Source organism: Anomalospiza imberbis, chromosome 1 (assembly GCF_031753505.1).
Source record: "Anomalospiza imberbis isolate Cuckoo-Finch-1a 21T00152 chromosome 1, ASM3175350v1, whole genome shotgun sequence".
NCBI classification, from domain to species: domain Eukaryota; kingdom Metazoa; phylum Chordata; class Aves; order Passeriformes; family Viduidae; genus Anomalospiza; species Anomalospiza imberbis.
In genome coordinates, this window is record NC_089681.1 from 20631471 (window position 1) to 20658223 (window position 26753).

The following is a 26753-nucleotide window of genomic DNA, read 5'->3' on the forward strand; positions in this document are numbered from 1 at the left end:
AACAAGACCTGATCTGACAGATCAGTTTCCCTTCAGCCATTTATCTTGTCCTTCAACCACCAGAGGCTGCTGAAAATGTTCCCATTGCCAAACTGCCCACAGCCCTTTAAAATGCTCTTACATGCTTCTGTTACAATTTTTTAGACAGGCTTTTCTCATATTGGTATAAAAATACCCTAAACTAACACAGTAATATAGAAACTTGCCTATCTTAAAAGTGGGCAAACTTATTTTTAAATCCCAAACTAACAATTGCAGCAAGAATAATTTCTTAATGGATGCATTATTGAGTTTTCAATGAAAAATCCTATAAAATTTCACAATAGGCACATTTTCGCATTAGTATTGCAAGCCATTTCCTCAAAATGTGGCAATATATGCCATATGCAAACACTAACCAGCAAATGCAAGACATTATCTGTGTTATTTTTGGAACAGGATAAGATTTTTTTGAGTGATCCGTAGCTCCAAGCTATCAGAGGGAAACTTGGCATCAACCTTTTTAAATAAACAGAGTGGTTAGTAAATGATACTCAAAGACTTTAAGAGATGAACAGCAAACATTTCTAACCTGCAAAATGACAACCTGCTTGTAAAACTGCAGGAGGGGATTTTGAGAATGGGAACTTATGATCTGCTACTTAAAGTCCACTGCCTAATGTGGTTGGTTTTATAATGATATTTGCCATTTGATTAACTGATATCAATGAGATACAAAGCAGGGCTGTAGGCAATCTATAACTCTTCACTAGAAAAAAAAAAAAAAAAAAAAGAAAAAGTGATTAGCACAAATCAAACAACCAGGATATTAGTGCCCGTGGAATAAATGCACAGTACCATATTGCAGTGAGCTGCAATGTGGTCATTAAGTGAGCTATTGGTGAGAAACCCAAGCCAGATGTGCAATCATTATAAATGCTATTAGGGAGAAATCTGTAAATAGTAGCATTTAAAACCACAGCTGCTACAATAGGAGTGGCTACATGGTAGATTGAACAGATATGTTCAATAATATTTTATAATACTTCCCTGTACTATTACACCATCTAGTCTGACAGGGATATTTGTATGAAGACTCTGAAACCTGGAAAAAAATAGTACATGCTTCTTTTTTTTATGTCTTGAGAAATCTATTTGTTAAAATTCCAAGGGAATTTTGGAACTGTTATGTGTCTTTTTGACTGCAATTATTTTCTGGTGGAATTTTTGAAAAATAAGTATATCTTTAAATCTTTGCATAGATGTTTTGTTCTATAATAAAAACATATGTCAAAAATTTCTGTGGGTCAAGTCTCTGTGTAGGCCTGTATTCAGCTTTGAATATCTGAATGACTCATTTTTGTTGAATACTCCTGTTATGCACAGGCTAGACACACATTGACTTGAGTGTGCACTGGGCTGCACAGAAGTATTTGAGATAAATCTACTTAGGCTTGAGAAAACTTACCTGGGAGTTAGCAATAAATGATGGGGCAGGGCTGCCCTTAGACATGATCTTTTACCAGCTGCATGAAGTGGTTGCTCCTTTAGATCTCTAGAGTGAAAATTAGAACACATGAGATAGGTTATGAAAGTAGCTGCTGCTGTTTGAAAATCCTGATGATGAAAGTATCCCTACTTGGGGTTAGGAGGATTTATATCACCCCAAGCATGTGTGCTGCACCAGGCAGCAATGGGGAGTCCCCAGTGAGGGAACCCACGGCAGCTGAGCAGGAGCCTTGGCCAAAAAGCCAATTGCAGGCTGCTGCCAGAGGCGGTCCAAGGGCTCTGTCCTGCAAAAACCCTCTCCGCTGTGAGTCAGGACTGACATTCCACATTCCCTCACAGCAGCAGATGGCTTCAGAATGAACATGATGAAAAGATTTTAGCTTTTCATTCTAATGTGATGGGTCTTGACATCTCTGGATCATTTTTGAGGGAAATACAGATTTTAATTGAATTCTGATTATTCGCCCATTCTAAATGTATTTGATTTTTAGCCAAATTTTCTCCAATAATTGTTGCAGAGCTGTGTGTTCTTCTTTGATATGTGGATGTATACAACAGAGATCATCACAGATGGTACAGATTTCCCTTGCTTTTGGTGTCCTCTGAGGCTTCTCCAATATTATACTAAGAAAAGCTGACAAACTGACTTGCTGAAGACAATGGGAATATTATAATCTGTTTTAACATGATCATAATTTTTATTATTATTTTTTATTAATATGTCAGTGGGATTATTTTTTATTCTGGTAATAGAGGTGGTAAAATAAGGATTCTATACAATTTGCAGGACTAAAGCCCTAAAAATGCAAAGTTATAATTTTAAAGCTGAAAAATATCTGTAGATCAAAAGATAGGGAAGAATAATATTGCTGTACTAATATCCCAGTATCATGTTGTGCAGTATTCAAATATCTGAACAATAACTACAATTAGGTTGGGTCATAATGTTCTGTGTAATAGGGGTAAACTGCAATATAAGACCCCATCCTGCAGCTTCCATCAGTTTGGCTGATATGAGAATGAGATAAAAAATACTTTTGTTTTCCAAAAACTATTCAAAGAAAGCAGAGAAAAAAATTATATTAATTTGTTATTTATTTTTCCTGGAAGTGCTCTTTTGAAAGCATTTTAATAAAAAATACCTATCAAAGCACACTGCACTTTAATCTTTCCTGATGTTGTCTGGGAGACACAAGCCTTAAGATTGAAATGTAAGTCTTTGAAAAAAGATGTTTGCAAATTGTAGAATTTTCTTTTCTTCAGGTAAGCTTTGTGCCAGAGACAGAATATCACTTCCCTAGCTGCTTCTGTGTTTTAAAACTTCATCCCTGACTTTCAGCTTCAGTTCAAGTACTTGAAGTAGATAATAAATTGGAATTTTACAAAGTTTTTTAAATTCCTAAATTACCACAATTGACATTGAAGTCACCATTTATATGTACTTATGCATATGAGCATTTAATTATTCTATACAATGTGGGCAGTGTGTTCAGGACAGGTGCAGAAAGATTTAAACCATCGTGCCTGAAAAGCTGTGGGGCAGGCTGCACTCTGACAGAGTTGAAATCCATGTCCAAAGCCTTGTTCCAAATCAAGCTGAGGGAAGCTATGAACAGCATTTGTGATCCCAGTTCATGCTCCACATGGACAGCTCTGACCACTACCTCCCTTATTCCAAACAGGACAGAGATCTCAAATACTCTTCTGTTATTTGGAAGAGGACCTGATTTATGGAAGGGGGCACTGGGAAGCTCAGTATTGCCATGGATCTGTGTTTCAGAGCCCCTCATTGAGAGTTCTGGTGTAGAGACAAGCTGATGGGGGCTTCTTGTGGGGCTCCTAACTCCAGGCTTGCATTGATCAGAAGGGGCTGGAAAGGCTGTAGCCCTGTACAGTGTGCAACACCTGGGGACACGTTCAGCCCCATGGCTGCAGAGCGCTTCCATCCACACCCTGCTGCATCCAGATCTCATGTTAGTCCCATTCTCAAATAATCCAAAGTCAGGCAGTTCCCTCTTTGTCCAATACACCCATATCTACAGCAGAGCCAGGTTGCCTGGGCTCAGGCAGCAGAACTTTGCAGTGTGCACAGCAAAGCAGTGCACAGTTACTAATCTGTGCAGTGGAAGAAATCTCAAAGTCCAGAGGGGTCTGTCAGCAGAATGGTTGGATGCTTTAGGAGCTGGGGAAGAAGCCAGGAATAAGATGTCAGGACACCAGTGATGCCAGGTATCACTTTACTGGACTTAAAGGCCTGAACCCTACTCAGAACCTACACTGAATTACAATTCCATTTAGGTAATTTCATGATCATAGAGTAGTATTTAAATGAGTTATATGGCTTTATATTCTGAAAAATGGAAACCATATATAATCACATCAGTAATAGCAATAATGGGTTGGCAATTTATGTTTTATGACAGATTCAGAAGATACGAGTGACAATAAAGTCCAAACTGTTATAACTTGGCACCCAGCTCTAGGAGCACTCATTCAGCCTAGCAGGATGTATGTCCCTTGTGCCTTTGTAGATGACACATTAGAACACAGAAGCTGCTGACTAAGGAAGAGACAATACAGACTACCACCACAGTAGTTTTGACAGGAAAAGCAAAATCCCTGCATCGCTACCATATAACTGTCCTAGGCAGTTTTCCTTTAAAATTATTTTTTAAAAACCAGTTTGAGTAATTCATTGTATTCTCATAAGTTTTCAGTTTCTCCCATTTAAATCCTTTGGTTATAATCCTGGCCAAATATTTTCCTCATCACAGCATTATGTTAGAAAATGTTTTAGGGCATATTTTGATAATTAATTGTTTGATATCTGATTACAAAGACACCTTATAATGTCATTATCTCCTTTCTTTGTTCTTGTCTGCTGGTCCTGCCCCACATAACCTCCCCTATTGCCCAGCAGGAGCAATCTGCAGCCACATAGTGGACTCACGTGGCTGGAAAACAACCTTTTTCCATCCCCTTGGTTATTTTTCAGTGGAATCAGTTCTTTAACCTAATCTACTCGGTAGCTGTAAGTGTGCCAGTGCTTGAAAGACAGAGCTGGTGGGAGAGCAAGAGGCTGATCCATGCAGCACTTGCTCTGAATCTTGTCATCCCATAAATAAAATTACATATGTGTTTATGGTTTATATGATGTTATATGTTTCTTTTGCTAACTACAGCAATAACATCTGCTACACAGAGAATTAATAAATCATGTAAATTTTGTCTTTACTTCAAATTTCTGATAGAGGGCAATGTTAGAACAGCTTATCTTCTGTCCTTGTTTTTCACAGTCTATAAACGATGGTATGTCTGGCTCTTCACAGACGTGCAGCAGAGCTAATAATTCACTCAAGGTTCCTGGGAGCTGAAGTCTCATTTTGTCACACATACCTTCAAGGCAACCACATGGACTTTGTGACGCTTATCACTGCCAGTTTATTTTTAATTTGCCAAAAGGGCGGTGATTTACCTGCCGGTAAATTTAGATCTTTGAATATATTCCCCATTTCTTCACCAAAATGAAATGCTCTCACAGGAGGCACTGAAGTTTATGGTAGCACTTACTCCTTATTTATGAGGATAAGTGATCACCAGCAGTGGCATTTTGGATATTTTATCTTTGAGTCTATTCTACAAGTGTATCCCAAAGTTCAGACAAGGAGTACATTTTATTCTGTCTGACACCTGGAATGCAGAAATGCAATAAACATTTTTCAGTTAATTCCATCACATCCCTTTCATCTTTTTGCCTTTTGTTTTTTCTGGAGCTAAAAATGTTGAAAGTCTTTCTTTTTAGCAGGCTCTTCTGGAGTTGGGCTAAATAACATACTAGATTCTTCCATGTCAAATTCCTTTCAATCACATTTGTTCTGCTTGGGTGGATTAGTAATGAGATCAACAGTGTTTCAATTAAACAATGAAGATAGACATGAACTTGCACTGAATTCCCTGGATTTGGAAAATACAATGTGAAACAGCACCTTCTTCAGATAAGGCATGCATTGAGAACAAAAGGGATAGCTAGAAGAGCTGCTGACATTTGTATTTGAGACAGCAGTAAGATACGGAGGCACCTTTTCTTGCCTAAAGCACAACTTGGATGGCAAAAACCCAGCTTTGGTAGATAGAGTTCCAACTTTCATGTAAGGTAATGCCTAACACATTGCAGGTGAGAAAGGAGATGTAAAAGTGTGAATAATAATAAATTACAACAGCAATGATAGCTCTTCAACACTACTTTCACTCTTAAATCTCAAATATATGTCTCTCATATATTTTTATTTTATGAATGAGGAGAATGAAGCATTGGGAAGGGATCTGACTTGATCCCATTCAAGCAGTGTTTGAGTGAAGATTGAGCCCCTAGCGCATGGTCAGAATGGCCCTACTGTGGAAATTGCTACCTTCTCCAGGCTGTCTTTTCTCATCAACCGCAGAAATCTAGATTTGTATTTGAGAATGCACCTCTACTAATAGGACTGCTGGTTCTTACCATGCAAAGGCTGGCTGAAAGGATGCACTTCCCAGTAAGGAAAATGAGCACAGGAGAGCTTCAAAAAGGACAGAAATGATGCAGTTCCACTTGGGATCATTATATTTGAAATCAACTGTCTAAATGCTATATTTTACCTGTGTTTCAGGTAAAAATGTATTTTAAGAAGGTCATAATTGCCAAAGGAAAGAAATGGCCTTCTCTGGCTATGACAGAGGGGAAGGTATCTAGCTGGACAGCAATTCATGGAAAACCTTATTTCTTCACGTTATATATATTTAAAGAGATATTTTGGCAGATAGTGCTTCTGGCAATGCAGAGCATATGCTGTTCACAGAAGTGCTTGGTAGATCACTTTCCTTCCTGTGCAACTGAATAAGATCCCTATGCTAACTCCAGCAACTGCTTTGGTTTATAACTTTTATTGGGATAGTAACTACTTTTTTTCTTCCTTTAAGGGTGTTTTGCATGTTTTATTTCTTCTTTGAGCAAGTTAATTGTTCTTGATTTCTTCACTCTCATGTGCTTTTCTTCTTCTCAGTGGGTTTTTCCTATATGCCCATTCTTCCTCACATTTTGCACACTGATCCCCTCCACAAACCCTCCAGGGCAATTCTGTCCTGCAAGTGAGAGACCACTATGATTGCTGTGATGTTGTAGCCATGATTTGGAGGTAGTTCTTGAGTTTCTGTCACCCCTCTTCTTTAATAACAACAACTCCTGGGATCTTTTGGCCCAGAGGCTTACAGGTTTCCAGGCTACTGCGAGCAAGAGTTTATTCTGATCTGATCTTCTAGTTGCATCACTGGGGTTTGAGGAGTCATTGTTAATACCTTCAGTTATGCTATAGCCATGAGGACACAGTGCATTGGGAAAGCCTGGATGAGCCTATAATGCATGCCCAGACAAAATGCCACAGTTATGGTACCCACACGTACATCTCTGCAGGATGGAGCAGGTTGCTCAGAGAAGTTGCAGATGCCCTCTTCCTGAAAGTGTTCAAGGCATGGGACTTGGAACAACCTGGTTGAGTGAAAGGTGTCTCTGCCTATGGCACGGGGTTGAAACTAGGTGATCATTAATGTCCCTTCTAACCCAAATCATCCTGTGATTCTCTGATTCCATTTATATCTCTGTGGTGAAGTAGATCTCGTGTCTGTATGAAGGATACATAGCTGAGCAAGGACTGGCTGGCAGAAAGAGGAGGTGCCATTTCTGTGCTTCATTGCTCTGCAGCAAAATAGTGATAGTAATGTACAATGTGCAGCATGTCAGCTACAAAAACTACAAAATAACTCATTTTTAAAACCCCCTTATGATTACATTTTATTGATATTTGCTCCTTTCTCATGCTACCATCAATCCCCACCTTTGAGTTTTTCTACACAGCCCATGATTTTTTCTTTTAATGAACATGCAGTAACTGGGCAAAAACCAGTGTAATATTGTATGCTCTTCCAGTCCCTGTTGCAAGCATTATGACACCACCTCTGTCTCACTACATTTGCAGAGAGACCTTTTGCCTTCGTAGCTTGCACATCCCATTGGTCTTAATGGCACACAGCCAGTCTGATGGATTAATCCAGACTGTGACAACTGATAAGAGCTGGTGCTTGCAGGGAACCCAGGGTATTGGAGATCTAATACTTGATATGTCCTTTGCTGAGCTGGAGATGTGCACAGACTGCTGGATATTCCCGCTAGTGTGATTATATTTTAAATTTGACTTCTAAGTACTCAAAGTAGGCTATTTTTACAGAGTTATATATATTTAAATAGGTTTCTTTAAAGTGCCCCTTTATGGAAAGGAAGTGTGCAGGGCTAATTATGGTTGAGCACTAGCCTCATGTATGCAAGGCCATAACATACCTGTAATCTAACCCATGTATCTGATCTTTAAGGGCAGCAAACACAGGCTCCTGGGAGCTTCCATCTCCCATCCAGTCACTAGGTAGTTAATTTTCTAGATATTACATTTTTGTCATTTTCAAGTCCTTAATGAATTTATACAAGACATAGAATACACAAACGGGTGAGATACTCCTTAAAAGGAAAGCCACTGCCACCGAGGCCTCTAACTATTACCAAGTCATGCTGTTTTTAATGCAACATTCATGTGTATGTCACACCAGCTGTTTTGCTGGATTAGCTACATGACTCACATAGTATTATACTCTGTTCCTGACAGTATTCAGCAGAGGAAGGGGCAAGAAATATCCTAATCATGTTTAGCTGAGGATTGGGGTAAACTATGACTGATTTCAAAATTTCAATGTGTTGCAACTCTGAACACTGGTGTTGGTGTTCATGCCCTTACCAACTCCTGAGTTGGTACTTACCTACTGAGTTCTAGCCATTGGTAATATGTGTCAGCTGGGAGTCCCACAGTTGAACTGTCTCTCATGAGAAAGAGCCTAACTTCATGTCACTCCTAAATGGGTCACATTTTGATTTTTTCAACTCTCCATTCCTCCTTTTATCAGGAGAGAGAATAGAAATCCACACTACACATTTTCTGTATTGTCATTATCTGATGCATTTCTGTTACTCATGTTTCTGTGCTTAAGCAGACTTTTCCATCTTCAGGCTTATCCACACTGGAAATAAGCTGTTGTTAAGGAAGTTAGAGTGTGAAATTGAAGGTCAATATTATTTTGCACAAACCTTTTATGCAGCTACCCCTTCTCTGCACTCGGAGGGCTTTTAAAAATGTGTTCCAGATTGCTTCTACTGCATACTGAGAGCACATTGTGAAGGTGCCAGCTCACTCCCCACAGCTCAGATCCTTTCCCACTATACCTCCACAAGCAGGACAGATGTGCTGAGCCAGGTGCAATGCACAGCAATACCATCTGGGCAGGACAGCCATGTCCCCTGGCAAGCTGCACTGCTACCCCTGTGCAAGCAGCCTCTCCGGAAGGTTGCTGATGACCTCCCCCAAAGCCTCCTTTAAGCCCCTCTGACTCTATTGTTCCTGAAATAGGGTGAAGTGCTGTCATTGTGTGCACAGACATGGCTGGACACGGTGCAAAGGAAAGGGCAGAGAGGGTTGTATGTAAATAGCTTGGCTGTGATTTCACAAATTCTGCATAATATGGAAGATTAAAGTGATTAAAAAAAGGAGAAGTAGAAAAAGAAACCAGATTAAAAAGAAGGAGAAGAAGAAATGTCCCTCCATTTTTCATGTCTGCATTCGCTGTGCAGTCACAAATGCTTTGGTGCTCTGATTCAAGGAGAATTTTGTCATATGGGTGAGTTTGGAGGTAATCTATGTATAATTCTTTAGCTTTTAGAGCAATAGTGTGCCCCAGGTGGAGCTCTATAGAGCTGTTAGTTTTATTTGGGTGGGGGTTTTTTTTGTTTTGTTTTGTTTTAATTTACAGAGTATCTGAACATTTGAGCTACAAGAGCAATGTAGAAATAATTTATTCTGTAAGGACTTTTTCCTTAAAGGCAAGCTCATAGCGTAAAAGGTCTCCCAGGCTCTGTGGAGGGCTGGCAGGAGTTTCTGAGTGAAGGCCAAAAATATGTTCTTGCAGCAGTGTTTCCAAACTGATGGCACTACAACAGAGGCAGCTCCACCAGAGACGAAGCAAGCAAACCCACGCTTTGGCAGGATGGGGAGTTCTGCCTGCCTAGATGTAAGGGTAGCTGTCATCTTTTCAGTTTTATTTGTCTTTGCCTAAGGCACTGGGAGGAATTATGTTCATATGGTAAATAAAAATAGTCCAGGTAAAAATATCCTGTGTCTTTATCCTCTCACTTTTATCTTACCCAAGAGTTATCTGCATCACTTAGGAAAGCTGATACTCTCTGAACACAGCACAAGCCCTATATAGTGTTGGGTGCTGTGACTAATTACTGGGTAGTTACAAGTGCTGAAAAGAGCAAAGAAGAAGACAGACCCCCTGAACTTTCCACTGTTTTTGTCTTACTTTAGCTGCCATGGGCTTAGCACTCCTTTCAGCTGGGGCCAAGAAGAGGTTTCAAATGACTGGTGCAAATGGACTAAAATTTCAGGGTAGCTACATGCCTGGGAGGACATTCTCTTCTACCTAGCTAATTCCCAAAATATAATCAGCAGGCATCAGCTGAGCTGAGGGAGCCTCTCACTTGTACGGTGCTTTACCCTGCTGGTTGACCTAGTTGATGATGCAGGGAGTTACACACAATGCCAAGCCTGTTAAGTGACTGCAGATTTCTTTGCACAAACAAGCAAACAAGAAATTAAAGAAAAGCTTCAGCAATGCTGATAAGCTTGTAGGGGCACCTAGGGCTTGTTTGTTTGGTTTGGGATTCAGTTTGGCCTTTCTTTGAACTCAGCTAAGATGGAAAGCTGTAGTAAGCTTCAGTGCAGCACACGAGACCAGAGGAGGCCAGAGGTGGCCGCAGCTCCCTGGCCATTTGGGGCTTGCAAGAACATACGCAGCATCAGCCCTGCTCTATATGTCATGCTCCCCAACACCCTGGAAGTGTTTGCTCTGTCATGCTGGTGTCGAAGAGATAAAAGGAAAGATTGAAACCATCTGTGCTATAGCACACCCTAGTCAAAGTGTCTCAGGGCTTCTGGAGACGAGCAGCGTCAGTGACGTTTCCATGCCTGCTTACCCATGATTATCATATCACTGAACATTAAAGAGACTTTGAGGAACTTCCAAGGGGCCTGAATTGCAGTGGAAAAATGTGTAGCAATTTGTGCACAGTAGCTCGGTAAGGACTACGTCATCCTTAAAGGATCATTTAACTGCTGGTCTAAATCCTAAAAGCACACAAATACGGAAATGCAAATACAATTGGTACTAGCCACATGTGTCTTAGGACTATATTTAAATGCCATGTAAATGTTCTGGGGTAGCAGTTAAAAATAATTTCAGTCATTTTAGAAATATTTTTTTTTTAGTAATTAAACTTTGTTTTTAGTACCAGGCATTTAGAACCATGAAGTGTAGGAGATTATGGTAATACATGATGATGGGTGGAGAAGTGAGGCTTGTTCCTGTAGGAAGCCCTTATCCCTGTAACACAGATATGCAGGAACGGTTTTTATGTTCTACTTTGAAGGATTATTTGTGAACACTTTAAGAACTGAAGACAGATTTTATGATGCACAGATATAAGCCAGTTCTGACCTTTTTCAGAATATTTTCATCAGGTTTTTTTTCTTATTTTTAATATGTCTTCAGGGAGGGAGTAGTGACCTCACAATTTTGTTTTATAAAAAGAAGGACCATGAATTTTCCTTCTCATTTTGACTGTATCTATGAGGTTAATGATGTGTATGCACTCTGGTACTGGGTAGAAGACTACAACTCGTGGATAACATTCAGGGCTGTTATGCTTTAGATGTGTAACTGCAATAAGCTGGAGGTAAATTAGCTGATCTGCATATAAAATATTCTCTTAATGAAGAAGCATACAAAGGTAGACAGATCTTGATGTTGCAACTACATTTTTAGGATCCTAATGGCAATCACAGACTCTTTCAGCAACATTTTTGTGGGACGTGAATGGTCTAGAAACCATTCTTCCTGCTAAAGATGAAACTGTGGAAAGAATCTTCTCATCACCAGCAGCACAAAGGACCCCCCCAGAACTGCTTTTCATTTATAACATATTACACTGCATAAACATTAATGGACCACGTGTGCTAGAGCCAAACCTTCTGAACCCGATCCAACAACCACAGGCGTTACCATGGCAGTGTCTCCACCAGCGTCTAAGCAGTCTTCTTGAGCAGCTCCACCACGTTGGCTCCTGTTCAGAGCCTGAGGCCTAAACTCAGTCCCACAGACCTTCTTTTCCTACACAGCTAATTACTATCCTCTCATACCCTTGCTACACAGTTGCACAACCACAGCCAAGGCTTGCACTCTCCATGGCAGTGCTGTCAACAAAAGGTCTCTTTCCACAGGTTTTGGGCTGAATGCTCAGAGATCTGTACTGCAGCAAGTTCCCCAGGGATGTGGTCACGGTCCCAGGCCTGACAGTGGGCAAGAAGGCTTTGTACAATACTTTTAGATATATGGTTTACATTTTAGTCTGCCCTTTGGCAGGAGTTGGATTGAATGATCTTCTTGAGACGCTCCCAACTCAGAATACTGTATGATTCTAAGTTTCTAGTGTTTTCTACTTTTCCCACTTCTTGATACGCAACTACAAGAATATTAGCACAACTGTTTGGTGAAAACTTTTGAGATCACTAACTGCAAGAAATAGGAATAGAAGAGGACTTCACTCTCTTAGCTTTTAATTAAACACAAAAAAACAAATAATGTTGCTCACTTACCATGCAATAATAAGTGGAGCTACTATGCAATCTGTTGGAGAAGGACAAACAAAAAAGCTAATATGCAAACTCAAGCTGTCCTTCAGTGTGTGTTACTATGGCTAGTAGGATTTTTTCAATCTGCCTCCCCTGCTATTGTCAATTTATCCTGCCATGGAAGTCTTACTCAGCTGAAAGTGTTAGTTACTGAGCAATGGCCTTCTAGAGCCTGGATGTGAGCTGCCATTTGCTGGATGAACACAATGTGCCAGGAGCAGCAGCAGGCCGAGGGCTGGCAGCAGAAAGAGGTGTCCCTCCATCTATAAAGGAAATCCTTAGTCATAAATGAATCAAACCAGAACTATTACACTATCTTGTGCAATGTTTTTAGAAGGGCATTTATTCTAATGTATTGTGAACCTGGAAAACTCTTTTTCTCTCCTCCCACTCCCCTGAAGATATGTATTAAAGCATAAAAAAATTGTGGCTGCTTGTACTTTTTGATTTGCAGAGTTAATTTCTAAAGCAGAGTGATTATTTTTACTGCAAGATCTAACTAGAGGGTACATAACTCTGCACCTCCAGTAATGAAAGAGGCACTGTTTGATTTATGGGAGAAAGCAACTGCAAGGTTTATGTTTCTTCCTGACATCTCAGTAGCTGTATTACAAAAGACCATCACTTATACTATCCATATTTCCATAGTTTATACATCACCAAAGCATGTAGACTATAAGAATCTGGACCTAACAGTGTCAGAGAAGCTCCTTTATCTCACTTTTTGCAATGCATAAGAAAAGCCCAGTCATGGTAAAATGCTCATTGCTGCAAATTACATTTTAAGCACTATTGACATTCTGGGCTCAAATCTGGAAAAAAAAAATCAAGGAAGGATTCTTGTCCAGGGGTTCTTTGAGTTAATTCTTTGTGCATCACTGTAGCCATTAGGTCCTTAGTATTGGTCTTGTATATGTATGAAATTGTGATTACCCCGTCGTGAACCAAAGTACTGTTTTCACACAACATAGAGGATTGAGATGATATTCATTATCACACTGGTACTGATTATGGGTAACATTGAAGTAGCTTTTATTAAATGAACCACTTCAGGAAACAGGTCACTGAACTTACCAAAATGAGTTATTTCTTCAGGATTTATTTGAAACCTGATGGCTTGCAAGAGATGAAGCTGAAAAATAAGACAAATGTATCTGTAACTAAGACCACATATCTGACACATAGTTTGACCTCGGGCTTCTATTATATCTGGAGTTGTTATGACAAGTTTAAGGGAGGTGTGGCCTTCTGGGCCAAATCCTATTTTAATAATGCTGATGTATCTGAAGCTTCTGTAAAATTATTCTGCTGAATTTGGGCAACTAGGATCACCCATGCTTGAGTATGATTTTCTTTTTTCTTTCATGTTTCTTTTGCTTTAGGAGCACAAGTATTCCCACTAAATGTATTTGCAAACTTTCCTGGCTGATATTTTTCTCCCAGTGAGCTGTAATTCTCAGCTCACTGAAGGAACAGATCTGTGTTTTCAGAGGTTTGGACAGCTTATATGCCATGTTTAGGACTTCTTAACTTAAATAAATGAAAAAGAGAAATTTAAATGTTTCTAGTGTCATCACATCCAACTGTAATTTCGAGTTGACTTTGATCTTTCCCAGCCTCCCAAAATACAATGTAGTGGCTTGAAACTTGGTGTACTTCTTTCCAGAGAGCCCCCCTGGTGATGAGAGGATATGAATGACTGCTAAAGCATTTTCTGCTTCATATTTTATCCCCTAAAATACTGCATATAATTTGGTTGATTTTGCAATTACTGCAGTGGATACTAAACACTGGGAGATGGGGATGTATTATTATTTAAGTAATGATGTTTCTAATAATGTAACAGCATATCAACCTTCAAGCATATTCCTGACAAGGAGCCTCTCTAGTAGCTCCTCATCTCACAGCTTAGTTGCTTCAGTTGGTTCTGTGACTGCCATTACAGTGACACTTTCAGAGCATCAGTCAAGCACATTAATGCAGCTTTAATTACTGATGCAGTTACTCTACCGGTATATAAGCCTCACTATACCAGCCAGTTAATTCTTTGTGGACATTTATGTTTATGAATTAACCCACAGCCCAAAATCACTTAGTCTTTAATAAAGTTTGTTGTTTTATCTCTCCATATCATGCCCTATACAAGCCTTTCAAAATTTATTCCTCATAGGTTTAGAAGTCATCGCTTCCACTATATTATTAAGAAAACCTGAACTTCTTATCTGGGATTTGGGTTGAATTTTTCATATTTATCTTCCCCAGCAGCTTCTTTGGAATATCAGGTCTCTGATCTGCCTGCAAACCCCAAGCAGTTAAATACTACTTTGGGCAGCTTTTCTACTTAAGGGCATGATTTCAGATTGCTTTCTATGACAGCCTTGCAGTACCAGTTGTTATCTGGCATGGGTAAGTATTTAACTTTGTATTTTCATTGGAATCACACTCGTTTATTCTCTGTTCAGTAAGTACTGGAAGTTTAACATGTCATTTGTATTCTCTGTGGTATTTTGAAAAATATCAGCTTGAATCATTATGATACAAGGAAAATAGGTGCGTCCCAAATTTGTCTCCAATTTTCCTCCTCTTAGGGCATGCAAACTATGTGAAAACTTCATTTTTGGCTTGGCACAAAAGCAGTTCCACGTAGAGCTGAACATTAGTGAAAACTAATTACACCATCCTCAGCTTCTCAGCAGTGAAAGAAAGGAGTTATCAGAGGAGGATGAGCCAAGAGAATGACCTGGTTTTCCAACACTGCACAGAGAGACATAAGCCGTGGCTGATGAGGAATGCTAATGGTATCATGCAGCTGGCATCCCGTGCTAAAGCAAGCAGCCGCAGTGACAGCTTGCTCTGCCACCAGAGGAAATCAGTGCCTGTCTTGCAGGAAGCAGAGCTGCCTGCTTTCTCATCAGTGTCCTGAGGGATTTCACTGCAGCTCTTTATTATTACCTTTATTTTATACTTCACTCATGGGGTCATTAAGCTTGCCATGTGAACGCGTGATTTAGATCTCCCCTATGGGGCTCTGGTGCATGGTAATGGTACATGAACTGCATGGCTTTGTGGTGTCATTGTCCCATAGAAGCTCATCTAAGGTGTGGTAGGAGGAGACAATTTGCCCCATGGACATCAGCAGTAACCCTGTCTGCTTCCCATGATTTGTGCAGAAATCCTATCTCCCCTCATCCTGTCCTTGTCTCCCTTCTCCTCCACAGCCCCAGATCCCCTTCATAACTCCTAACACCCTTTGCCCCCAGTAGCCTGGCAAGGACTGGCCAGGGAGAAGACAGTGTATGCTGTCTTCAAGCCAGTGCTGTTTGGCTAAACAGAGCACATGATTACTGAGCTCCTGCTGATACCTCATCTCAGTGCAAGCAGTCACTTGGCTGCAGAAAAAAAAATGATGAGCAGAATGTGTTTACCCAGTGCCCGCTCCCCAAAAGAAGAGGACTCTATTTGCTAAATAAATCCTTTTTACTTGGAAGAAAAAGGTGAAGACAAAAGCTGAAGACAAAACTTTCTGCAGGTAGTCATTTTAACATGACTCCCTAGAAAAAGATGAGTGCTACTCTAGAGAAATGCAGAGACTTTGTAGTGCTAAAATCACAGAGCCGTATCTGACCAGAGCTGAGTGGAAGGCAAAGCAAGTATGGTGGACTGCCTTTGCTGCAATGATGTACTGCTGCTATCAGTGTCTGCAGCTTTCCTCAAACTGAAAAAGAAGCAGATCTCTGCCACTTTCTGCTATTTCTGTTGGAAAACCAAAGTTTAGAAGGTATGTATCATCTGTCAAAAATCTTTATGAATCTTGCTAAGATAAATGTGGGGGCAATGAATACATACTATGGAGTGTAGGGGCAGAGTTAAACAGAGCTTGCCGCTTCAGGCAGACCTAGGCCAGTCATGCAGAATTCGTGGAGGTCTCTTTTATCTAGACGGAGATCCTCAAGGGAAATGTTATCCCAGGAAAAATGTTGGCAGGAGACAGGATGTCATCTGGATGATGGGAATATACTTCTGATCAGAATTTAGAGACCAGACAGTTTACAGAGAAAATAATGAGGCAGAGCCTTAAAGTAAAGGCTAGCAAACACAGCAGTGTATCAGCTGTGGTCCTGCAAGTGGAATTTCCAAAGTCAAATCTCCCTGTTGCAACTGGTTTTATTAAAGATTAACAGATTTATGAAGACATTGTATGGACAACAAAATTGGAAGGATGATTTGAATGTCTAGGGTACTTCTTTTTTTTTAAGTGTTCATCATGAAACACAGGTGTATTTTCTAAATTTCCCTTGATCCCTAGTGTCAACTTTTCCTATCATCTTCAGGGGGATTGAACTGTTGAGAAGAATAACCCCTGCACACAAAGAACAAGAAGACATGGAGCTCAGAAAATGGGAGAAGGTACTAGAGTGAGAAAAAATCTCTGAGGAATTAGATATATAGAAGGAAGAATCTTAAGGAAATGGCAGAAGAGTGTAAGATTTAGGGATGTGCCTGGAGGGACTGCAGCCAGGTGTGGGGAAAAGGAAGGAAGGAAGAACGGGGAGAGCAGGAGGTGTTTGGGAGGGGGCAGACAAATGTGTGCAGGGGGACTGGGGCAGAGCAACTTGCTGTAGGCCTGGCTTGCTGTTATTAAGGTAACCACAGAAATAGGAATTAATTGTCCATTTCTGTAACCCCTCATGTTACAGAAGTATTTTCTCTAAAAACAACGATAATTTGCTGCCTGCATTGTTTTGAAACTTTGAATAACATAAATCAAGATGGGACAGACCTGCCTTTTGATGATAGGAGAAAATTTGGATATAAGTGTGTTGTGGTTTGACACTGGCCAAATGCCAGGCACCCATGAAAGCTGTTCACTCACCCTCCCCTGCTACAGCTGGACAGAGGAGAGGAAAATTTAACAGAGGGTTCATGAGTTGAGATAAGGACCGGGAGGAAACACTCCAAGAGCAAAACAGGCTCACTGTAGAGAAACAGAGTGAGTTTATTAGTAACAAAATCAGAGGAGGATAACGACAAGTAAAATACGCCCTAAAAACACCTTTTCTTCCCCCAGCGCCTCCCTCCTTCCCACCGACAGTGCAGAGAGACAGGGCGTGGGGGTTTTGAACAGTTCATCACCTGAGGTTTTCTTCCACTCCTCAGGGAGAGAAGTTGTTCCCCTGTGAGACCATGGGGGTCCTTCCCACAGGAGACAGTTCTCCGTGAACCTCTCCAATGTGGATCCACTCTCATGAACAGCAGTCCTCCCAAAACTGCTGCAACATGAGTCCCAGTTTCCCACAGGCACACAGTCCTCCCAAAATTTCTATGGTGTTGGTCACTCTTCCTTGGGGTGCAGTCCTCCAAGGACAGGCTGCTCCACCCTGGAAGCAAGGGCCCTCTGTCTCTGTTTGGACCTTCCACTGGATCACAGGCAGAAGTGCATCAGGCATCCACCTGCTCTGGCACCTCCTCCATGGGCTGTAGGTGGATCTCTGCATCCCTCATGGATCCCCACGGGCTGCAGGGGCACATCAGGCATCCACCTGCTCTGGCACCTCCTCCATGGGCTGTAGGTGGATCTCTGCATCCCTCATGGATCCCCACGGGCTGCAGGGGCACAGCTGCTTCACCATGGTTATCACCACAGCCTGCAGAGGAATCTCAGCTCTGGCACCTGGAGCACCTCGTCCCCCTCTTTCTCCACTGACCTTAGTGTCTCCATGTTGTTTCCCTCACATGTTCTCACCTCCTCCTCTTCTCTGACTGGAATTAGAACTGCACCTCACTCCTTTGTTTGGATTTCTTCTTAAATCTGTTATCACAGAGGTATTACCATCATTTCTAATTGGCCCAGCCTTGGCCAGCAGCATGTCCATCTTCAGAGCCATCAGGGATTGGCTCTGCTGGACGTGGTGGAAGCTTCCAGCAGCTTCTCACCGAAGCCACCTCTGGGGTCCCCCTGCAACCAAAAATCAGGCCATGCAAACCCAACACATAGTGAAAAATTAGGAAATTACTTTTGTCTTCTGAAGTACTACACTCTCTTCATTAATTTTGCAATTATCACGGTAAGCTCTTAACAAATTTCTGGAGGGAAAAAAAAAGTAATAATTTTCTTGTTAACAATTAGAAGATGCATTATGTTAAAAATGCCATAAGAATATTTAAATTTGAACATTTTCCTTAAGATTAAATCTCCATTAAGTGACTGCAAATCACTAAGAGGCAGCATAATTATTTTTTTTATTTGTGCAATTATGAGAAATATATATAAAACTCTTCCAATTTAAGGTTTTATGACTTGAGCAATGACAAGGATTTATTAAATGAAACTCATTCATGGAATCACTTTTTTCTAGCCTTTAGTATCTAATTTTGAAACTTATCAGTTTGCTATGGTTTAATATACATTAGATTTGTTAAATGCAAGAGTATAACCATTAGCTTTGGATAATAAATGGTCTGTTGTAAGAAATAATTTAGCATATCATCAAAGCAAATAGTAGAACTAATTGCATTCCATTTATCATTAACCGTGTCAAATGTGGTGTGGTATTTAAAAGCAAACTTTGTCTGAGAATTAAATGGAAGTCATTGACATTGATTACACTTATTATTGTGTTTACATGTAGTGAAACCTCAGAAACACACTCTGTAGTTATTATTATAATCATTCATTTAACTCCACTGCTATCACAGAAAATGGTAAGCACGCCTTTGGTTTCTCACACCAAACCTAAGCCCAAAGCCCTGCTCCATAACTAACAAGATACTGGGATGTTCTGAGTAAAGGGCCATCTGGGAGATGGTAAATTTAAATACACACTGCTTTGGGCATTTTTTCCCATGATGGATGACATGGGTGCAGACATCTCTCCTTCCAGCTCCTGTGGCAACTGAGCTGATGATCCAGCTCAGCCATGGGACTACAGCAGCTTCCCAGATGCTGCGTTGGGTCTCTGCCCCTCATTTCCCATCAGGAGAAAAGAGAGGAAACAAATTCTAAATCATGCAAGAATATTATACATGGCAAGAAAGTTGATGGTGGCTTTATTTGTTTGTTTGTTTGTTTTAATTTCAAGATGGAACAGCAATTATGTGTCCCTTTGGAAAACTTTACCTAATAAAAAGAAGCAAATCCCAGTGTAAGAGCACCAGGCAAAGCTAATGACCCAAGTCCAGTTTAGGCGGTATTTTTCATGAGCAGATGCAGAGAATGCATGCAGGAAGCGGCCACTGGTAGCAGTAACAGCTCCTTAAATCGGACCATCTCCCGCTCCTTGCAGCAGCTGAGCTTGCAGGGGCTGTCCCTTGGCCTGGGAGCTCTCTGCAGGGAGGTAAACAACAGAGACATGGCAGAACACCATGGCAGGGCCAGGGCCAGGACCCCTGAGGACTGGCCGGGGCTGAAAGCTCAGCTCAGCTCAGCTCAGCTCAGCTCATCTCAGCAGCTCTTTGCCCTTTGGTGTTCCTGCTCTGCAGCCCCCCAGTGGGGCCCTGGCTACAGCCCCCCCGTCCTGGGGCTTCCTGGCTGGCGTTACCCCATTGTCCTGCACAATATCCTCCTTGGGTCTTGCCCTGGGGTTTGGGAGATGTTAAAAATATGTGAGACCTTCTGGCTTTGCATTTACATCTTCTGGTGTAAGTGTGCACAAAAGGCTGCTCACTCTTGTTGATGAAACAGGGCAGGACAAAGGGCATCAAACACAAGACACTGTTCCAAGCTTGTCTGGTGCTCACTTCAAGTTCAGTTTTCACTTGCATTTCTATCTGGTCAGATTTGGAAGGTACTGAGTACTTTGACCAGCTGCAAGGAAACAGTGTAGCAAAAATAACCCAGCACTGTTTGCCTTCCTTTGCTAACTTTCCTGTTGCTTCTGCAAATCTGGCTGGAAATAGCGAAGTTGGGGGATAGCACTGACACAGTACCCTGAGTAGATGATATCCATAGCTACCATTTCACCTCCAACAATGTATCTGAGCCAGGACATATTTCCACATTCTTGAGCCAAGGAGTCCTAAACAAGATCAGGGATCTTAATGGCAACATAATTAAAAAGGGGTTTCCTTCCTCGTTGTGATCCTTGTTTTTTGAGGATCACAAAAAGACTGAGGCTGGGAAAACAAATTGCAAGCTACAAATCTAAGCATTAAGGCCCAGTCCTTAGAGATAAAGAGTAAAAGGTACACGGATACAATTTCTTGAGGTGAAGATCAAATTTGGTTGAGTGCAATTAGGGACTCAAAAGCATGTTGACAAACAACTTGTTTGAAGACTCTGAGTACCAGCAGCATCATTCCTGCAGTACTCTGACAACAAAATGGACATGACAACACCCTGTTTCTTCCTGTATGTAGGCGACACAGATGTGACTGATCCTTCTGTATCTCTGAACTGTGTTAAAGAGGTAACTAATCCATGTTGGTCACTATTGCCAACCTATCATCTGTGTTTTTTCTAGTTTTTTATGTGGAAGAAAAAATAAATATTTTTTTTAAAAAGCCTTCAATTTCTAAGGGAAAAATGTATATGTTACAGAAAATTCTAATGCAGAGGGAAGTGAATAGTTATACATGCTGCTCATCTTCCTCCTGCTAACATAAAAACTCTAATCATGCAAGCAAAGTAAACAAGATTTACAGGATTTATATTAAATGGGTCAATTTTGCTTTTCAAATATGTTGTTACTTGCTTTTAAAGTAGCAAAGGAGTTTGCTAGAGTTTTGTGTGAGTCCTGCTCCTTTCATGCTACTGGGAAAGGCCTCTGCCTTGACTTGTGGTTCTCTCAACCCCAAAATGTGTTGAGACAACATTGTCAGTGAGAGAAAATGCAGGCACACATTTGGAGGCATCTCCAATGGCACTGGAGTGCAATCTCAAGAGACCACTTCCCTTCTTGCTGCTCTTGGATAACAAGGGGGAGATCATCACCACCTCTCAGAGCTGGGAGGGTGATGAAAGACATTGACAAGTAGAAAGTGCTTCTCCAGGGGTTAGCTGGAAATCTTTCTTTTGAAGGCTGTGAATCTTCACTCTTGACAAAATACCCTAGCAGCGTGGGGAAGCTCAGCAAAACTGGAGGCTATCAGGGGATGCTGTTACTAGAAATCATGAGATGAACATGTGAATGTTCAGAAAGCTGAAACATGACTGTCAAGAACAACTAGCAAAACAAGCAGCCTGAAAAAACTCTTAATCATTGCATAAAGCTAGGATCACATTTGAGGAAGACTACTTATACAAGAAGTACAGGGCTGAGAATAAACATCTGGGAACAAAAACTTCTTGCAAATGCAACCAATGACAACAGAGAGAGTATTCATTCCAAGAAAAGATAATAAGAAGAATCTCCCCATTCAGTAACCATCAGTCACAGCACATGATATGCATACTTTTAACCTCCTTGCATGGTACACAGACCACTTCATCCTGCTTTAGTGTTTGGATGTTGTGTTTTAAAGTTGATTTATTGCTGCTGACCAGTTCAGTCTTCTGAGAACCAGTGCCTTCTGTTTATCCACACAGGGGAAGTCCATGCCACTTCTCCAATTCTGAGATATTTGCAATGAGAAATGATAAATTCCACAGAGGCATATGGAGACGTTTGGTCTCCAGCTGACCCTTCAGGTATTAGTGATGATCCATTGCACCTGGATAACAGGAGCTGGAATGGGTATGATTAATGCACAGCTCAAAATCTATCTCACAATGAACCCAATGAACCCAAGTAATTTCTAACCTGATCTCCACTTGGGCACATTTCTTACAGTAAAAAGTCCATATCATGTTGCAGATACTTAAAACTTTCAAGTTTTCTTAACCAGTTAATGTGAAGTAGGCATGCAGGTGGCTAGACTTTCAAGTAATGCTCATAGCTGAATATTCTCTTAAATAGCCCTCATTTAGTAGCTTGGATTGTGCTGGCTTTGGCAGGGGTATAGTTTTCTTCACCATGGCTGGTACAGGGCTATTTTTTGGATTTTTGCTGAACACAGGGCTTCAAATATTGTGATGTTTTTGTTATTGCTGAGCAGTGCTTGCACAGAGCCAAGGGCTTTTCTGCTTTTCTTGCTGCCACACTGGTAGGGAGGCTGGGGGTGCATGGGAGATTGAGAGAAGACACAGCTAGGAGAGGTGACCCAAATTGACCAAAGGGATAGTCCAGACCACATGACATCATGCTCAGTAAAAAAAATGGGGGGAAGAAAGAGGGAGGGGGCACACTTGGAGTGACAGCATTTGTTTTCCCAAGTAACTGTTACATCTGATGGAGCCTTGCTGTCCTGGACATGGCTGAACACCTGCTTGCCCCAGGGAAGCAGAGATTCATTCGTTTTCAGTTTTGCTTTGCTTTTGTGAGTGGTTTTGCTTTACCTAGTAAACTGTCTTTATCTCAACCCAGGAGTTCTCCGGCTTTTACCCTTCTGATTCTCTCCCAATCCCATTGGTGAGGGAGTGAGTGAGGAGTGATGTGACACTTGGTTGCTGGCTGGCTCTTTTCTCTTAGTTTCTGCCCATCCGGTCTAGATTTTTTGGAGCTGACATCGTTCTAGCATTGAACTGCAATCAACTTATGGTAAATCACTGAATACTTCTAAACTGAGACTGACTTTTCTTTTGCTCTTTCCCTCTTTTTCTTTGACTTTGTAAAACAACCCAAATTTAATTTTAATTACTTGTGCTGTCTTTATGTAGTGGTTTGAGCTGATGTTTCCATTAACTTTGTGTAAACTACTTGGTTTGAGTATGAGATCTATTCTGTAACTATACTCCATAGAAATTACACTCTTCTGAAACCAATAGAAAGGTGGAACCCTATTTTTGCCCCAGTTGTTTTGATCCAGAAAAACAGTCAGTAAATATAGGTGAAAGGTGACTGTCCCTATGAGTTAAGGCAGAGATGTCTTTCCTCCCATCGCCTCTGAGCTTTTAATAATTATGAATCATCCTCCAGCTGGTTATCAGCATTTCTGTCAACTGGCTGGAACAGTGATAGCCCCAAAGTATGCAGCAATAAAAAAGGTCTGAAGATCAGAGTATCAATTGATATTACTACTACAAGGTCCTATTTATACAGGTTATTTTACTAAAAAGAGGGACTACTGAAGTTCTAGTATTTCTATGTCATTGTGGGTATGAGGGATCCGGAGCTATCACAGCCTTTGTTTTCTTTTTCTTGTACCTTTTCCCTTTGCACAAGCGTTCCTACCCTGAGCAGCTCAGACAAAATTGCACTTTGGACTGATTCTTTCTTCCCACCCCAAGATCTGAGTGCTCCAGCTGGATGGCTACAGATTTTTAACTATACCCAGTGTCAAATATACCAAGTGCCACTACATGTAAAAGGAGTTGGAACAGGGAACAGACTCCCAAGTCCAAGCATTCAGAAACTGAAGCAACCTTTTGCCTAGTTTGGAAGGTGGATCATTATTTGTATTTGTCATCTGTTGCACTGAGTTTGCAGTAGCTAGGAACATTTTATTTTCAATGGAGGATGAAATTCCTGCATAATCACGTAATTCCTGCACCTGAGGCTTTAAGAAAAAACACTGACCGCTGCAGGAGTTGGCAGCAGTGGTGGAAGAGGAAGAGGAGATGGAGGAGGAAATAATCTCATTCTCTCACTGCAGGAGTGGAATCCGACCCTGCTGCTGATGAGTGGCGATAGAGGGTGCATCCGAGAGGGAGAGGAAATGGGAGAACCAGAGGAGAAAAGAGCCCTTAGAAGACATCCTTAAGAGAAGGAAATACTTGGGATTAGCAGGGAAGGTCATCAGGCTGTGCAGCCCTGAGACGTGTGTCCAAACCAGTCTGGAGCTCCTGGCCACTGGGTTGCCTCATTAGTGAGTATTTTTTGCACTCCAAAAGATGAGGTGGGGAAGGATGTCTTTCCTGTTCCAGCTTATCTGTGTCATAGGGATAACACCCGATTTTGTCTATATCCAACTGTGAACCGTACTGAAAAGAAAGTGTGGAGGCAAAAAAAAAAAACCCAAAATGGTTGAAGTGCCTCACAGTTGGAAGTAAGGGGAACTCAGAGCTGGAGATGCATTTTGTGCTTTGTTCACTTTCTCTCTTTGGAGCAGAAAATGTAAAGTTTTACTCACTAATCTATGAAATGTGGATATGGAGCCATACAATGTTAGGAATACAAGTATTAAAACTGAAAACTGAATGCGAGAAATTAGGCAGAAGGAAATTTTATTTAAGTTTTTATATTTTGCCTCTCCAGACAAAACAGGACTGCTAAAATAAATATATATATTGAGCTGTGGCATCAGTTTTCTAGTTCTGCATTAATATCACTTGTGGTAGCAGAAACACTGTATAAAGCATTCATCCATCACTTTTTTCTCATTTTGTATGAAGTGACTACACAGTTCAGTCTTGTACTCTCCCTAATATTGTGCCACTCTTCTTTTTCCAGTAGATTTGAGAGGATGAAGTTTATGTTTCTGTTTTCAAGTGTTGCTTCCTTCACAAGCAGGAAATCCTCCCTCCCTCCGTGCATTTTTAAAATAGTTGACAGATCCCCCAATTAATTGCATATCAAACTGAAGTTCTTTTTCCTGTCCTACATGACTATGCACTCCTCTTAAATAGTCCATCTGTTTTCTTACTCCCGATAAGAATATTAAAAACATCCCCTACCTACCAAAACAAAAACTCTCCTGGGAAGATGAATGTGGCAGTAACATGTGCCAGTGAGATCACTCATGTATCATCTTTGAGTATTACCAACAGGAGACTTCTAAGAACATATATAAAATACATAGTAACATCTCCAAACTAGTCAAGTCCTTTTCCTAGTTTATATCCCTTCCAAAGATGTGTTTTGAAAATTCTACCTTCCTAATTAATACAGCCTTCTGGGTTGCTCTTCTGTATATATCACTATAACCTTTGTTCTCCCCTCTATCCTTTCCTCCTTTCTTTGCCTGTTAATAATTCACAATTACTGTACCATAACCAAGCTCTGCCCAAATTTCTTTTCCTATCTCTCTATAGCTTTTTCTGGTTTGTTTTGTTTGTTTGTTGGTTGGTTGGTTGGTTTGGTTTTGTTTTTTAATATAATCTGATCCCTTCTCCTGCACTTGCATTCTGGAATGGGAACTCAAAATACAAGTAAGTCACTGTTGAAGGGTGTAATACAGAACACCCCCGCAAAAAAAGCATTGTAAACTGTAAAGTTGAATTTTTGGTCTTCAGTACAGGGTTTGTTGCAAGTGTATGTAAGAGGTTTTCTGACTTCCTAATCAATGTGCCTGCTTTTACTAACTTCATCTATAAGTTATCACAAAAAAGGAGACATGATAATGAGACTGCATATATTTGTCAGTTCACTTCCTCCTCGTTTAAAATTATTTGCAAAAGAGAACATGGTAACAGATGAAAAGAGTAAATAAACTCCATCTCTGTGTGCTGTGGAACTTCAGTCCCATTCTTTTTCTGAAGATATGACAGGTGTGTGTCTATTCAGTCCTTTTCTAAATTCTCTCTGCTATACAACTAAACAAACCCAAATGTGCTTTGGAAAAAAAAAATGCAAACTGTACTAACATACCTTTTAAGAAGAAAATTAATGTGCCCTGAGAGGAAGAAGTACTTTCTGGAACACGTATTTCTTTTGGTGGATTTCGGTGAATTGCATACCTACGTATTTTAGTTTCTGGAAAGAATTGTGATTGCTGGAATGATTTTTTTTTTTTAAAGCAGCCATGTGTGGTTTAGTAAAATTGACATGGCAGAGCCAAGCTGGTAGATCAGGGTTCATCCACAGCTCCATCATGAAACAGTTTTGTGACTTTTAACTGAGGCACCTCATCTCTGGGTGGCTCTTTTCTAATTGCAGCTGAGCGACATAAGGGCATTAAGAACTAAAGGCTTTGAGGTGTGCTGAAGATGTCCCAGAGCTACAGTGAAACTGTATGTGAACTGTATGGGTCAGCTAAAGCTTTCTATTCGTGTATTTACTTACAGAATTCTTGAAGGCCTGAAATTGCTGGGAGACTGAGGCTGCCAGCTATGCAGTGTAATTAGTTTCCTCTGGTGAGCATTATGAGCAGCTTATCAATGCCCAGGGAATCAGGGCGATCTGTCAGGCTGTTGTTAACTCGGTGAATGAGGCCTCTGGCTGACCATTGAACCCTGGGTTCTTTTTCCACCTGCTCAAAGCCGTAGTGACACAGAATAGGTCTCGGGTTAGTGGAAGCCATGGCAGAAGCGCAGATTCCAGATGTCGTGTGAAGACACGTATGGTAACCACCTGCCCGGGATCCCGGGGGGATGCTGACGGTGTCCCTGCCCTGGCTTGTGTCAGGAACTAACCAAAGACTTGACCGCTCCCGCAGCACTCTCGGTGCCACCGGGCGGGCGGCCCGCCGCGGATGCGCCGGCCCCGCCGCGGACACACGCCGTACTCCCCCGGCCCAGCGCGCCCCAGCCGC

At 41.1% G+C, this 26753-nt stretch overlaps 1 long non-coding RNA gene across 3 annotated transcripts; it reads right to left on the bottom strand.

The window, feature by feature from the left end:
• Positions 1 to 1165: 1165 nt before the first annotated feature.
• On the bottom strand, positions 1166 to 26681 carry LOC137470318 (uncharacterized). Of its 3 annotated transcripts, none has more exons than XR_010996997.1 (3): positions 25871 to 26681; positions 5059 to 5178; positions 1166 to 1534 (listed from the first exon to the last, which is right to left on the bottom strand). It is a non-coding gene; the product is annotated as an uncharacterized lncRNA (long non-coding RNA). The 3 variants fall into 3 exon arrangements; XR_010996999.1 differs by lacking the exon at positions 1166 to 1534 and adding an exon at positions 2248 to 3670; XR_010997000.1 differs by lacking the exon at positions 1166 to 1534 and adding an exon at positions 4356 to 4963.
• Between the last annotated feature and the right edge of the window lie 72 nt (positions 26682 to 26753).